The following is a 16,581-nucleotide window of genomic DNA, read 5'->3' as shown; positions in this document are numbered from 1 at the left end:
CCTTGAACCGCTTATACTGGCTTCCTGGATTACTGGCTCCCTCTGTGAATTCGCCATGCAGAGCAATTTTGGGGAGTCTTGTGTCTTGCATCCTCAGCAGGGTTGCCATTTCGAATTTAACTTCATCACTTGTATATATCTTGTCAAAAAGAAGACAAAGGTTATGGTGATAGCGAAAAGGGAGGAGGATGAGGATGTGCAGATAACAATTGATGGGGAACACATTGAAAAGGTTAATCATTTCACATATTTGGGAGTAGATATCGATAACAGTGGAAATCAGGATAAGGATATAGAGAAAAGAATAGAAAAAGGAAATAAATTATATTTTGCGCTCAATAAAAAATTTTTGAGGAGAAAAGAAATAGAGAAAAAGACCAAGATGACAGTGTATTAGACTCTTTTTAGACCGGTACTAACTTATGGATGTGAAACTTGAGTTACAACGCAAAGGATCAGAAGCAAATTACAGGCAATGGAGATGAAATTTTGTGTGAAGGGGATAACAAGGTTGGTTAGATAGAGGAATTATGATGTTAGGGGTAAGTTGGTAATAGAGGCATTGGAGGATATATTTGAAAAAGACGAATGGGATGGTGGGGGCACTTGCAAAGAATGGAAGAACAAAGACCTACAAGACAGATATGGGAGGAGAGAGAGGACAAAATAAGGAGAATAAGAGGGAGACCAAGACAAAGTTGGAATAAGGTCGTTGAAATTGAGATTCAAAGAAGAGGAAAGAGCGTAGAAGAGGCCAGGGCGTTAGCGGCAAGCAGGGAAGAGTGGAAACAATTTATTGAAAACAAAGGCCCAGTTGCAGGAAAGTCCATTAAGATTTGATGCTCTATCAAAATTTAAAACTGTCATTTTTGAAGGGGAAAATGGAGGATAAAGATTTTAATGAAGTAGTAAATTTTAATAATACACTTTCCTGCAACTGGACGAAAGTCATATATCAGGTAATTAATTGGATTTCAATAAATAAACGCTTTTTAACAACGCCGACGTTTCGGACCTCAAGTTTCTCCTTTCTCAAGGCTAGTTGAAAATAATTTAGGTGGAACTATCCATATATAAATTACTACAATAAGTCGAAACTGATTTATTCATATCCGATCAAACATGCACGGCCATCAATTGAAATTTTTAGGTTAAATCAGATTAATCTTTGTTATTCGGAGTACTCTGAATGACTTCGGTCAGCTGAGACAGAGTTTCTATTGAGCAGTCTGTCCTGTACGCCACCGGTTTGTTTGTGAGCATGTGAAATTTTATTTGTTACTTTTTGTTTGTTACTATGTCATTTAGGTACCTATGTAAAAATTTGTTATTTTTTAGAAGAAAAATGAATGAAAATGATTTATAAATTGCCCACTTAACTTTTAGCGATATACATAATGACCGGGCAATGTAATCTTTGCAACATAATTTAACATTTTGTCATATTATTCTTTTGGGTACTTTTTAAATTGTCCGGGCATTATAAACAATGCCCAATTATTTACATTGCCGTAATCACAGAAACTTGTTTCTGTGATCTGTGGACAACAATAGCTGTTGACTAAAGCGTTTTCTATTGGTAAAACTAGTTCTGCACATAAAGTAAGTCAAGATGGGTGTGTTCTGTGGTTCTGCACTGAGTCCCCTTGAATATTATTTCCGTGCTGTCAAGGAGCACATCTAGTGCAGCTCCAACAGAACATACGAAACCGAAATTTGAACTGATCGATCATAGATAGAAAAGAAATCTATGGGTTCGATGTCTTTTTGCCTTGTTTGTTGTGGGCCAGTTTGCCCTTTTTGAAATAAAAAATGGAAAATGTTTTAGTACCTACTCATTTTCAAAATTAATCAAGAAATAATTTCTATAAATGAAGCGGTTGAAGAATTAAGATAATCCTGATCATGTTTTCAAATCTTGTAACTAGTAAGTGCGCGACTTCAAATGATTAATTTTTTCAATTCATTTATTTTTGAACAGATAAGTAAAATACAAAAGTCTTTTATTTGTTACTCAGCATCATTCAGTCCTCTTGTGAACAACGTCTGTAAGAAATTTTTCTTATTTCGTAGTGTCCTTCTGTTAAGATATAACAGCTAAATATTCGAGCTCATCTTCACTGTCGGCAAATGAAGATAACAAATTCATAACAGCAAAAATATCTTCAGTGTTCATGACGACAAAAGTTGCAAAACAGTACTAAACAATATCCTGAAAGTGTTTTTCAAATTTTCAATATAATTTGAATTTTAAAATCGTACCATTAACACTGGCACGAGCTCTCAGACCTCGTGTCGAAAAAAGTGTTATTGAAGTTATTTTGGTTTTTCGCTGTTTTTCTGAGTATCAGAGAATATGGTGAATTACATGAATGTGGAAATGGCGGCAATGCATTACTTTATACGGCTTCGCCGACGGTAATGCAATAGAAGCCAGACTCATTCATCAGGAAATATATCCTACCTTACCAGTTAGCCGCATCTTTCAATTTCAAATTCAATATTTATCGCCGGGGAAACAGGTTGTTTCAAGAAGGTTTCTCCGAAAGGTGGACCTCGAAGCGTCAGACTCCTGAAATTGAGGAGGCGTAGGCTAGAATTTGGAACTATGATTATTTGTCATCAAATTGTTTGGCGTATTTTGCTTGATTTCTTGTTATACCGATATACCATATTATAGGCATTACAATTTTGTTCACAGACGAAGCAAATTTCAATCGGAATGCTATTCAAAATTTCCATAACAATCTTTGGCGGAAGAAAACTGCTATGCCATAACCGAAACCCATTTTCTAGAACAATTTTCGGTTAATGTATGGGCAGAAATAAGTATTGGTTATTATTTAATAGACCATTTTTTTCCTATTGTCACTTTTGTCGTTCCTCAATTCTCTTTCAAGTATTCCGTCAGACATCCAATGTCCCTTCTTGACTGTTTTGTTTTGTAGACTCTGTCATGGTGGCATATGTTATTTATGCAAACTTGGACCATGGTTTTCACTGTCGTTAGTGCTGCACAGTAAAAAACTAATTTAGTAGCAGATATTCCAATGGAGTATCCGGCTGAAACGTCCTTATATTCAAAATATGTAACTGACAGTTTTTTGGATGTATTGAGTCGGGGAATTGTTATTAATGCTATTGGATTAAAGGATTTGTTCCTTCACATTCAGAAATCATCTTTTCTTATTAAAATCAATTTGTGAAAGAAATTACTGCGTTACCAGGAAAGAACTTCTAGCGATAGTCAAGGCAGTAAATCACTTCTACAAGTACTTCTACGGAAGGGAGTTTCTCATCAAGACTGATCTTGCGGCTCTGAAATGGCTACTGGAGATGAAAAACCCGGAGGGGCAGATAGCTAGATTGATGGAAAACTGGACCAGTACCGGTAAATTGGGGTAACTTCGGACAGTACGGGAAATTTCGGACAATTCGATGTAAAATCAAATTTAACGGCAGTGCCATCTCATAATGGGTAACCGAACACATGTGTATCCTTGTAATTATGTTCACTATGTTGACAAACTTCAAATTAAAAAGAAAATTCGTTGTAGTTGTGGTGTTTATTTCTCGTACAGATGAGTATTAATAAATAAAAATTAATGCAAATTCATGCATATCCCCATTTATAACCAGTACAAACCCTTCAGCACTGATGAAATAGATTAAAATAGGTAACCATTTGCCGTTCTAAACTGAGGTATAGACTACGTTCTGGCCAAATTTGACGTTAATATTTCTTTTGCCGATAATGATATATATATATATATATAGATTTTTATAAAAAATGGTTCTTGTGTAGGGTAAATTCGGACATCTACAAAATGGTCAGAACCTACAAAACAGTAGGTTCATATTTCGTCCTAAGTTACCCCATCAGCATATAGTAGGATATATTGAAAAATTCTAAGCCTACTATGGAACCAAACAAAATTTCAATGTCAAAATATTTTATCACTCAACATATTTTCCTCTTAATTGGATACATTCATTAGAGCGAACCTGCAACGTCTCTAGACTTTTCAAAAAAAATTTTTCTTCTTGCTCTGCAAACTAGACCTCCACAGCTTTTTTTACCTTCTCGTTGGAAAAAAATTTATGACCTTTTAAACTTTTTTTCAGTTGAGGAAAGAGATGATAGTCGGATGGAGCCAAATATGGTGAATAAGGGGGGTGTTCTTGTAATTGAAACCCTAAATTATGAATTCTTTGCATGGCAACATGAAATTTGTGTGCAGACTGCAGGGGCGTTGTCCTGCAAAAACAAAACACCTTTCGATAGCTTTCCGCGTCTTTTCTCTTTAATTGTTTCCCGTAGAGTGGTCAGTAATGTCGAGTAGTAATTTCCGGTTGCATGCACCCTCATTAAAAATCAATTATGATTACTGCATAGCAATCCAAAAAAATTGAAGCAAGATCTTTTCCAGCAGATTTTTGGACACGAAACTTCTTAGGTCTTGGGGAACTAGAGTGTCGCCATTCCATCGATTGTTGCTTTGTTTCTGGATCGTAGAAATGTACCCAAGTCTCATCTCATCCATAGTAACAATTCGGTTTAAGAAGTCTACATTGTTTTCAAATCGGGCACAGATCGAACGCGATGCTTCTATCCTTGCACGCTTTTGGTCAACATTCAAACATTAGGGAATCCATTTTGCAGCAATTTATCTCATGTCTAAATTGACTATATGATGAACGCGTTCGTATAAAATATCCAGTGCTTCAGATATCCGTTTCAGCCCAATTCGACGGTCTGATAGAATCATGTCATGGACTGCATCGATATTTTCGGGACTTACACAGAAACTGGCCTTCCCGATCGGTTATCATCTGTAAAAATATAATAGCGCGTAAAACGGGACGTTTGCATTTTGATCTAGATCTAGAGTCAACTAGTCAGCAAAAGCATATGGCGATTCCCTATTTAGTGAGAGAGACATTTTATGTCTATAATAATTTCGTTTATTTTTTTAGATGCCCCGACACTAACAAAAAAAGTTTCGACTCCGGAGAATGAAAAATTATGAAAAATATTTTTTCAGAGGGCAGTGGCGGTGGTTAGACAAAAAAAAATCATTTAGAGATGTCATGCCGGTAAGCAATTTGCTGGCCCTTACCCTTAGAATGTTATATTTGATGTATAATAAAGAATTTATAATTACCTTTTGTTCCCATATTTTTCTATTATTAGCATTATTCTTAGTTCTTTCAATTTTTTAATTGATTTTGTTTCAGAGATTAGCAGTAAAAACACTAAAAAAGTTTCAGAAGATCTTAGTTATTTGTTAAGTTTTTGAAGATATAGCAACACATGGCTGTAAGAAAAAGACTACATGAATAAGCATTTTTTCTCTATTTTTTAGAAATTCGTTATACTAAAATTGAAAAAAAATTTTATTTGGTGTTTTTTGAGGTATGTTGATCGACTTTACCTTTTGATGGGAGAATAAAGTAGATTCTTTTATGCTTTTGAATTTTGGAATAGATCATCGACTTTACCCAATATGCGGGGTAAAAGGCGATCACACTTTGAAGGAAAATAAAGAGTAAATGAGAAAAGTTTAAAAACTAGTAATCAATTCATGAAATAGCTTAATGATTGAGCTATCTTAATTTTGAGTTTCATTAAAAAAAATTCAATCGCTTAGGCGCTATGCTGAAAAAACCTTTATGTTGTTTATAACAACGCTGATCACAGTGCACAGAAAATATTGTTCAATATTGAAGTCAATAAAATAAGTAAAACTAGACAAATAAGAAATCAGGCAAAACTGGACTTCTTAGAGGAACTAGGAGGACACAACTGGGGAAGTATTTATGAGGTCGAACCTCATTTTGTCAATAAACAATGGGATTGTTTCTCGATGATGTTTTTGAGTATTTTTGAGAAACATTTCCCTAGGAAAACGATTATTTTGAGAAAACAAAAGACCAAAGAAATTTTTAATGATAATCCAGAATTGATGCAGTGTAAAAAAACTTTAGACATGTTATTCACTTTAAGTAATAATGATGAACTATATAAATCATTGTACAAAAAAGAAAAAAGGAAATATGATGATATGCTAATTGAACTGAAAAAGGAATATTATAATAAAAAAATTTTAACATCTTATAATAAGAACAAAACAATGTGGAATGTTTGTAATCAAATTTAAGGAAAATTTTCCAATGAGGAAGAATGCCAATTAAGTGGATCTCCTGACTGTATCTCAGAATCATATAACAACTTTCTAAGGAGAATAATTCCTAACATGATTCAGAAAAATATAGTTTGTAACTTTTCTTGCAATGTTAATACAAATACTTCCATGTATGTTAGACCCTTTACATCATCAGAAATCAAAGAATTAGGAAATAAGTTGAAGAATAAAATGAGTAGTGGTAGAGATGAAATTCCTATATGTATAGTTAAGCTTAGTGTAGATTCTATCAGCGATGTTTTGTGCTGCATTCTGAACAATTCACTGCTGAGGTTTGGCATATTTCCCGACCAACTCAAACTAGCCACGATAATACCAATTTTTAAATCAGGGGACCCAGATGAATTTGAGAATTATAGACCCATAAGTCTCTTAAATAGCTTCTCCAAAATCTTTGAGTTAGCTATGGCCAAGCGTATTATAGATTATTTTAACAACAGTAATCTTTTAAGTCTTTCTCAGCATGGCTATTTGAGGGGAGGTCAGTGCAAACAGCAATCTTTCAATTTGCTGCTAACATCCTGAAATTTCTAGAAGAGAATAAACTTGTAGCAGGTCTTTTCATAGATCTATCAAAAGCATTTGATTGCGTAAATAGGGAGTTCTTGTTACGTAAACTTGAACAGTATGGTATAGTTGGCTCTACTCTTGCCTGGCTTGCTTCGTATCTGTCAGAGCGGTGGCAGCGGGTCAAGATAACAAAAAGCAATGTGACGCACTTTTCTGCGTGGTTGTCGGACGAATTTGGTGTCCCTCAGGGTGGTATTTTGGGGGTCCTACTGTTTCTGATAATTATTAATGATTTAGAAGAGGTAAAAAATGCAATAGAAGATTCAGAGCTTACAAATTATGTTGATTATACCAATGTTTTGATAGCTGGGGCGGATGCTGGCTCGCTGAGGGAGGGATGTAGCTTGCTGCATGACCGCATTGAGAACTGGTTTATGAAAAACGATTTTACTATAAATAAGAAAAAATCAAGCGTAATAATATTCAGAGCAAGTACTACAAAGGCTGTATTCGGGTTCGGCTTTTGGACGGTCCAAGAATTGTTCTAAAACTGCGCAAAACTGTTGCGCCCTGGTATAAAATCCTCTGCGCAATTCTAGAATCATTCTCGGACTGTCCGAAAGCCGAATCCGAATACAGCTAAAGGAAAAACCTTCAGATGTTTATCTCGGAGGCCAAAGGATTGAAACTGTCGGGAGCACAAAGTTCTTGGGAGTCATAATAGATGAATTCTTGGAGTGGAATACACATACTGAATATCTCTTAAAAAAACTCAACAAAGTTATATTCGCATTCAGAATTATTAATATATATGTTAATGAAAATGTAAAAAAAATTCTATACTGTAACCAGTCCGGCCCTTGCGGTCAGACCTTTCGAGAACTAGAGCGGTCGAGAGCTTCCAGAATAACCGCGAAGGTACCTGAATGTTTCCGGCGCCTATATAAGCCCAGCGGAGGAGCAGGTAGGCAAGTACAAGTACAAGTATAGTAACAGTGCAAGCGACTAGTGGAAATAAATACGAGTGGAAATAAATAGTAGTGAAATAGTTAGTTTGTGAGTTATAAGTGTATTAAGTGTAAATAAATAATTTTAATCAGTTGGACGTTTTAATCAAGCGGAGAAAACGTTACATTGGTGTCAGGTGTGCGGTTTAACATCGCTCGAATTGAATAAATATTTTTGGTTATTTGAAGTTCATGCCAGTGACCACAAGACTGCAGAACGCGATGGAGACTCGAGCGGTAATGGACTTTTTGAGAAAATTAGATGAGAAAATGGACGAGAACTCATGTAAGTTGAATGAACAAATGGAAGAAAATTCCAGAAAATTAAATGAGAAAATTGATGAGAAATTGAATGAGAAAATGGACCAGATTAGGGAAAATTGTAACGATGTGGTGAGTCAACTATCAGATAAATTGGATGAGAAACTGGAAACCATAAATGAAAAATTCGATAAAGTGGATGAGAGATTCGATATAGTGAGTGGAAAATTTGACGAAGTTGATGAAAAGTTTGACAAGGTTAACGGCAAGTTTGAAGAAATGGCAGGAATAATTGAACATTATTCCAAGTTGATAGATTCCTTGAAAAGAATGTCAAACAGAACAGATTTTCTGGCTTCAACACCCTACAGCACAGCGAAAGCGGAAAATGACGGCGAAGGTAGTAGAATGAAGATCAAGCCTCCAAATTTTGATGGAAAAATACCCTGGTCGACATATCAAAAACAGTTTGAAGCTGCTGCCCTGGTGAACAATTGGAACGACAACGAAAAAGCCACGGCATTAATTATAGCTCTACGAGGAGAGGCGCTCAACATTCTGCAGACGATCCCGGAGAGTCAACAAGCCTGTTACGAAGTTCTTACATCGAAACTTCAGATGAGATATGGTGATGCTCAATACAACAAGTATACCATGCACAAATAAAGAATCGAGTGCAGAAAACAGGGGAAAATCTCCAAGAGTTTGAAGCTGATGTGGCGAGATTAGTCAGGCTGGCTTATCCATCTGCTCCAGATAGCTTCCTTGAACAGCTATCAATCCAGACATTCGTGGATGGGATAAAGGATAGTGAAATACAACAAGCCCTGAGACTAGCACGCCCTAGAACCATTGATGAAGCCTTAGCCCAGGCTTTGGAAATTGAGGCAGCGAAGCAAGCGTCGCATAGAGGACACCTTCGTGTAAGACAAGAGCAAGAAACAGATCGATCTGTTGAGGAGATTGTCGGAGAAAAAGTCCGCAGAATATTGCTTGCTAGGAAAAAGGATGCTGTGTGCTGGAACTGCAACAAAAGGAGGCATTTCAAGCAAAATCTCCCAGAATTTGAAAGGGCTACAGCTGGGAAAATAAAAGGAGTCGCTGTGGTAGACAATGGTTCGACCAAAACCATTGAGTGTCCCCAGAATTCCAGCCATTGTTCGCGCCTGGAAGAAAAAATCGATTTAAGGCGAAACACCGTAATCGAAGACGACTGGCTACCTGAAGAAATTCAAAGAGCACAAGAGGAAGATAACGACTTGAAAGTAATCCTGAGTTGGAAGAAGAGCGGTAGACGACCTACTTGGGAAGAGGTATCCAGACTGAGCCAGAATGTAAAGTCGTATTGGGCACAATGGGAAACATTGAAGATCGATGGAGGTCTTCTGAAACGTTGCTGGGAAAATGAAGATGGAACTGAGCAGAGACTTCAGTTGATTGTGCCAAAGAGCCGTGTGACAGACATTCTGACCAGACTACATAATGGAACTTCAGGTGGACATTTCGGGATAACCAAGACGTTGGAAAAAGTCAGGCAGCGATTTTATTGGCCAAATTGTAAGAGGGACGTTAAAGATTGGTGTAGAAGATGCAAGGTTTGCGCTGCTGCTAACGGACCTTATGGTAGAGGAAAAGCACCAATGAAGCAATATAACGTCGGATCTCCCATGGAACGAGTAGCTATCGACATCGCCGGTCCCTTTCCCGAAACAGACCATGGAAACAAGTAATTTTGGTAGCGATGGACTATTTCACGAAATGGGTGGAAGCCTACGGTATTCCTAGTCAAGAGGCAAATACGGTAGCTGATAAATTGGTCAGAGAATTCTTCTGCAGATTTGGAATACCTCTGGAGCTGCATTGTGATCAAGGCAGAAATTTTGATTCGAAGTTATTCCAAGAAGTATGTAGCAAATTGGGAATTCACAAAACAAGGACTACACCTCTTCATCCACAATCAGACGGCATGGTCGAACGAATGAATCGGACCATGGGAAGACATCTAGCCAAAGTAGTGTCTGATCACCAGCGGGATTGGGATGAATATTTACATCTATTCACCATGGCATATAGATCTTCGGTTCAAGAATCTACCAAGGAAACTCCATCCAGTATAATGTTCGGCTGAGAAATAAGACTGCCTTGCGACTTAGAGTTTGGATGTAAGCCTGGAGAAGACGTAGCTGGGGAGGACTACGTTAGTAAATTAAGCAACAAGCTGGATTACATTCATGGCAAGGTGCGCAATCAAATGCAGCAAGCAAGTGACCGAATGAAAATGCGCTACGACATCAAGGCTATTGAAGGTGGATTCACCGCTGGAGATCTGGTGTGGCTACATAATCCACAAAGGAGGAAAGGTTTTTCACCAAAGCTGCAGAGGCAGTGGGAGGGACCGTATGAAGTAATCAAGAGGATAAATGATGTAGTTTACCGGATAAGGAAGCTCCCCAGAGGAAAACCAAAGGTTGTCCATTTCAACCGATTAGCCCCGTACGCGCAGGACAAAGAAGAAGTACGTCTTGTGGAAGCCCCGATGCAAGGTAGCAGCGATTACCAGAAGTTTATGGATTGTTATGTTGAGACACGACACGCGTTGCACGGTTCGGCGTTACACAGGAAGTACATCAAGATCTCTTTACCGTGTCTGAGGAATACTCTCTCGCTCATTGCGTAGCGGAGGACCTTCGTATGAGCAAAGGAATAGCAAGAGTATTCAGAAATAAATTTGGACGTCAGGAACAACTATTGCGACAGCAGCCAAGAATCGGAAAAGTTTTGAAATTGAAGGCTGAAGGTCGGTTCATTTATTACCTAGTCACAAAGCAACATTCCTATCAGAAGCCAACCTATCAGAATCTATGGATGGCACTGCATAGCTTGAAAGAAGACCTTCAACGCTTTGGGGTTAGGAAATTAGTTGTTCCCAAGCTCGGTTGTGGATTGGACCAGCTAAATTGGCGAGTTGTGCGAAGCATGCTGGAGGTGGTATTTCAGTGGACTGGTATACGGATCCTGGTGTGCAGTTTCAACTCAAAGCAGGCCAGGGAGCCTGGAAAAACTGTGGAGTGCTACTTCCATCAGAATGGCTACTGTAGGAATGGTGATGAGTGCAAGTTTCGCCACGGTCCTCGGAGGAATTAACTGAATCTGTTCTGGGACAGAACAGGCTTAAGGAGGGGACAGTGTAACCAGTCCGGCCCTTGCGGTCGGACCTTTCGAGAACTAGAGCGGTCGAGAGCTTCCAGAATAACCGCGAAGGTACCTGAATGTTTCCGGCGCCTATATAAGCCCAGCGGAGGAGCAGGTAGGCAAGTACAAGTACAAGTACAAGTATAGTAACAGTGCAAGCGACTAGTGGAAATAAATACGAGTGGAAATAAATAGTAGTGAAATAGTTAGTTTGTGAGTTATAAGTGTATTAAGTGTAAATAAATAATTTTAATCAGTTGGACGTTTTAATCAAGCGAAGAAAACGTTACAATACTATGCCATAACTTTGAATCATTACTGAGATATGGAATAATATTCTGGGGCACAAGTACATCTATGCAGTCCATATTTAGGAGCCAGAAGCGTATCCTCAGGATATTCTTGAAATTGGGGTTCAGAGACTCTTGTCGGGGTAAATTCAGGGAGCTAGGGTTGCTTACGGTACATGGCCTATACGTGCATCAATGCCTTCTCTACCTTCACAGAAATAAAAATGAATTCCTTAGAAATAATAGAAATTTCACATATAACACAAGAACAGCTAATATTAGTTACCCTCAACATAAACTTACATTAACTGAAAAGAATCCATTATATATGTGTATAAAGGTTTTCAACAAATTACCGGATTATATGAAAAGAATAGAAAATTACAAGATATTCAAGGTGGAAACAAAGAAATTTTTAATAGATAAGGAACCATATAGTTTGGGAGATTATTTGATGTGATGGTATTTATGTATTTAAGACACTATTTCATTTTGTTATTTTTTGTATCATGAAATTGAATTAATCTGAAATAAAGAATCTATCTATCAATCTATCTTTCTATATGCCCTTTACATACTAGCCTTGTTTATAGTTTTTAACTAGGGGTTATATAAACAAGGATAATAGTGACTAATAGTTGCACAAATATTTATTTCAATTTCAACGCTTATATTTTTAATTTTATGAATCTGAAGCTCACGGACTCCTTTTTTTCATTGTTTTTTTTTTTTAAAGAGGATTAACTTTCACCCTTCCCTTTTCAAACCCCCCGAGTTCAACAACAATGAGACAAGGTAAGTATTGTCTTTTGTCTTCATACAATGCCTCGGCACCCAGGTTCAAACACGTTTGCAAGATAAACCGGAACCGGATTCCCAGAATACAGAGTTCGACCAACTCGAAGGATCAGTCTATTTTCAATCCACAAGATGGCACATCATTTACTAGAAATTTGAAGTAAGGTTACTGCGAAAACTGCTATACTTCAGGTTTCGTCAGCGATTGGTGAATACCTTTGTTTACTGATTAGTTCTCGTTTTTGAATTCGACGAGGTTGAACATTTTTACTTTCTCAATTTTCGCGGAAAAACTGAATGAACAGCATGTCAATTCATCAGTAATTGGTTACGTTCAGTTTCGTGACTCTTTGTGAGAGGATTCTTATAAGTGATTGTGTTTTGTTTTTATTGAGTAGATGATCGTGCTTGTCAAAAGTGAGGTTATCTTCTTCCCCGGTGAGTAAGATAGATGAGTACGTTTTTTCTGATTTTTTGATCGATTTCAGTTAGTCGATTCCCAGAATGTTTCATTCTGATTAATTGAATAGATCGTCATCAATTTCGTTGATTTCAACAACTGATTGTTTTAGGCTATTCCGTTATTTATCAATGAGATAAATTCGTTTTTTATTTTGACGATTTACCTAATATATTTCAACATTTAAAGGTATAAAAACCATAACTTTTACACGAAAAGTTTCCTGTATTCCACATAATAGATGATTCTTAAAATTTTTCGCCAAGTTGAAAATGAAGATCATAACAATTCATTCTTCTTCTAGAAAAGGAACGAAATTTTTACTTCGCGTGATACAAATATTCCGATTTTTTTTATGTTATGAGTTATGATGTGAATAATTCATTGAGTATATTATTGCATTATTTACATTGATTCTTCGATCAGAATAATATTTATTGCTCTTCGTATATCTACCAGTTTGATATAGAATCAACCCTAGTTTCGTATAAAAGTAATTTTCGACGATGCACAATATGGAACTCAAAATTGAGGTACAATATTAATCGGGATAGAAATTATAAATATAGGATTTGAATTAATAAGTAGTTCAGCTAACAGCGTACTACAGACTCCTTTCTTCATAATTATATGGAATCATTTTCTAAAATGCACCCCTCTCTCGACCCCTCTCTATTGAAGATACAGGGTGTCCATTCAAATCGAGATTCAAATATTTAAAGTTTATAAATTTTACTTCAAATATTCCTACGGTTTCTCATCAATGCCAAAAAGTGCAATGATAATTAATTCAAGAAAAAAGGGTTTCGAAATTTTGGAAACATTTTAGTTACCTATGAGGTTACACCTATATATGTTAAGTGATGTCTTCGGTGATGTCGAATATTGTAACTTTCCGCTAGGGAATAATATACAATTATTAATACTCAATGATACAACAAAAAATATGTGGCCACAAATGTCTCTAGGTGTGCCGCAGGGAAAAAAAATTCAGAGCTTCAGAAAATTACATTGATTCGTGTATTATTATCAGAGTAAAAGTCTCGGTAAAACTAAACAACTAGTTAGGTATTTTTGTTTTAATCTGGTGTTATGTTTAATAAGTTCAGGTTTCAAAGAAACATTTTTTGGATATTTTCCGTATTTTGGACAGGAAGTCGATCTACCTCTTCTACATTTCATTTTGTCCATCTTTTAGGGGACAATGAAAAAACGAGCATCATTACCTGTCGTTCCAACTTTCTATTCCACATTGTCTCTATGGATCTGCATTTTAAGTAGGTTCGATTTATTTAACAGGTTGGTTGACAGGACCGGACGGAAAGAATTTACCCTAGGGCAGTTGTTCTATATTCCGGTTCAATAAAAGAATTGATTTCCTTCGCGGCATGAAATATTTAAACTCGTGAAGTTTGGGCCACCTTTTTCAAAAACACAAATTTTTTTGGAGTTGGATATATTTGAAAGAGTTTTGGAGTTCCTGATACACATTTTGGATAGTTTCGGCAAATCTTGGATTCTTATGAGAAAAAAAAATTAGTGGCGATAAATTCAAGCGTCTCCATGTTTTTCGCAAAAATTAGTTCTGGGGATATTTTTTACGAGTTTTTTCATTAATAAGAAAGCGTTCTGAGATTCTCGGAAGTTCTTGATCGTTTTGGGAAAAACTTGAGAAAACAAAATTTAAAACATCAATTTCTGACTTTCGAAGATAATCATTTTGAAAGAAAAAAATTGAGATAATTCAGGATCTGTTTACCTAGAGTTCTGAGAAGCGCTAGGTGGTTCTATAGAAAATATCAATAGATTCCTGTCGATAAACCAAAACTTTTCATTTCTGATGAAAGTTCCAAGTGGTACTCAGTGATTAAGGGGAAGTAATACCCTCGGTAATACTCCATTCAAGAACGGCATTCACTAATTCACTAGTTCCAGTTCCTCATTTGCGCTTTCAATTTCTTACGTGAAGCCTTGATTTTTTTCTTAAATTGAAGTTGAAGGACGTCTTGATGTCACCCCGTCTCTTTTTTTTCCAATTTAGTTTTTTTATGAGATCTGTATGATGACGAAGAATCTAAAGATATGAAAGATTCAGACGAACCTGAAGAAATGGAAGCTTCACCAGTTTTGAAGATAAAAGAATTCTTCAAAGAAAATTCGATCCACATAACTCTCAAATCTTATTCAATTACTTTTTTAATCTATTCAAAAATATGTATTGTAATTGATATTTCAATCGAACCATTTTATTAGAAAAGTAAAAAGATTTACCGAACATTTTTACGAGCTCATACGTCGAGTGATACGCACACTTTCCTGAAAGTGTTGAATGTTCTTACAATATCTTCAGAAATTTTCAAATCAGTAAAAGTGTAATTCTGTGAAGTTTGTTCAATACCACATGAAATACAACCTTTACATTAATCGAGACATTAATTAAAACCAACATATATGTGCTGAAAAATGAGAATTCATAGCTTTGATCAAAAAATTTATTTCGAAAAAATATCATTCTTGATTTTTCTCGTTCTGAACGATATTTTTTCAAACGAAAAATTTATTTTCTATTTCGTCTTTGAGTTGGTTTCAAGGAAGAAAATATACACGGTCAGTGTTTGACTCATACAAATATTTTAACAGTAGATTCTTGAGGTCAAAAGAAACACTTTTTTTCTATACCATTTTTTCCGATTTGTCTCTGATAAAAAGACCATTTTAAGATTTATAATGAGCTATGCCACCTCGGGAGAAACGAGGGTTTTAATGAGAATATGAGAACAGACATAAAATGAATTTTTTCTGATTTTGAGATATAAAGTGAGACTCTTCAAAACTGATTAACGTTTTGAAATGTTTCACTGTTCGTAACTAGTTACGAAAAGTGAAATATTTCGAAGCTGTTGATAAAACGATATTTGCTGCCACAGCAACGAAGTAAAAAATTAATAGGCTTGTTCGTAGAGTGGTTCACACTAGCGCAAATGGATTTTCGCTACCCTAAAATGGAATTGCGCTTGCTCTGTACAGTTCACAACCGTTGCAAACTCGGTTGCAAACCACTCTACGAACAAACCTGATATCTCCGACTTCACTAGACGAGGGATGATTGATTGTTCGTTTTTGGTACTTGTTTTAAAGTTGAGTGACTTATTCCTTCATCTGAAAAAAAGAAGCTACTTTTTTTTCACTTCAACTGAAACACACTTTGAGTTGGTGCCTCTATTTCTTAAAGTTTCAGTGATCTCGAAAAACAAATGTACGCAAATGTAACATTCTACAACCACGTTTTTTTCTGAATATAAACCCCATGTTTATATATTATTTATATATTCCAGTCCCATATTTTTCTGATTCAGGATATATTATATACGTCGTGCCTCTAATTTTTCTTCTAATAAAAAAACTCATTCGGTCAAGTTGGCAGGTTCTTTCATTGATAATATGATAATGAATTTTATGATTGAATGTTGTGTCAGGTTATGACAGACTCTGAAGATCACTTTCATTACGGATATTTGAGAACATGCTCGGAAAATGAGGTTTACTAAATTTCCTTATTGATGCATTCCTTATTGGAAAATTCATCTTTTCAAATATCTGGAATGAAATGGTCTGACGAGGCTTGTTGCACTAAAAACGGCATCAACAATAACCATAATGAACATGTATGGGCACTGCAGAATCCATATGCCATTAGACAAAGACGATTTCAGCAACGTTTCAGTGTAAACGTGGGATTTTCAACGATGATTTATTTTGATGCCAGTACCTACATGTTATAAATGATCGTTTAAATGCAGTTTTGTATAAAAATTTTTTGGATTCTTTGGAGCACAACCTTTTTGACTTCATTGATG

At 36.1% G+C, this 16,581-nt stretch overlaps 1 protein-coding gene across 1 annotated transcript in view; it reads left to right on the top strand.

Annotated features, from left to right (window-relative positions):
* The first annotated feature begins 12,447 nt into the window (after window positions 1-12,447).
* Window positions 12,448-16,581, top strand: part of LOC123320214 (anion exchange protein 3) — a 254,710-nt gene continuing 250,576 nt past the window's right edge. Inside the window, exon 1 of the mRNA XM_044907456.1 lies at window positions 12,448-12,702. The gene's annotated coding sequence lies outside the window, so the exon portion shown is untranslated. The remainder of the gene's footprint in view (window positions 12,703-16,581) is intronic.

Source organism: Coccinella septempunctata, chromosome 1 (genome assembly GCF_907165205.1).
Source record: "Coccinella septempunctata chromosome 1, icCocSept1.1, whole genome shotgun sequence".
In the NCBI taxonomy this organism is placed as follows: domain Eukaryota; kingdom Metazoa; phylum Arthropoda; class Insecta; order Coleoptera; family Coccinellidae; genus Coccinella; species Coccinella septempunctata.
Note: the sequence above shows the minus strand (reverse complement) of the source record. Positions and strands in the feature narration are given on the sequence as shown.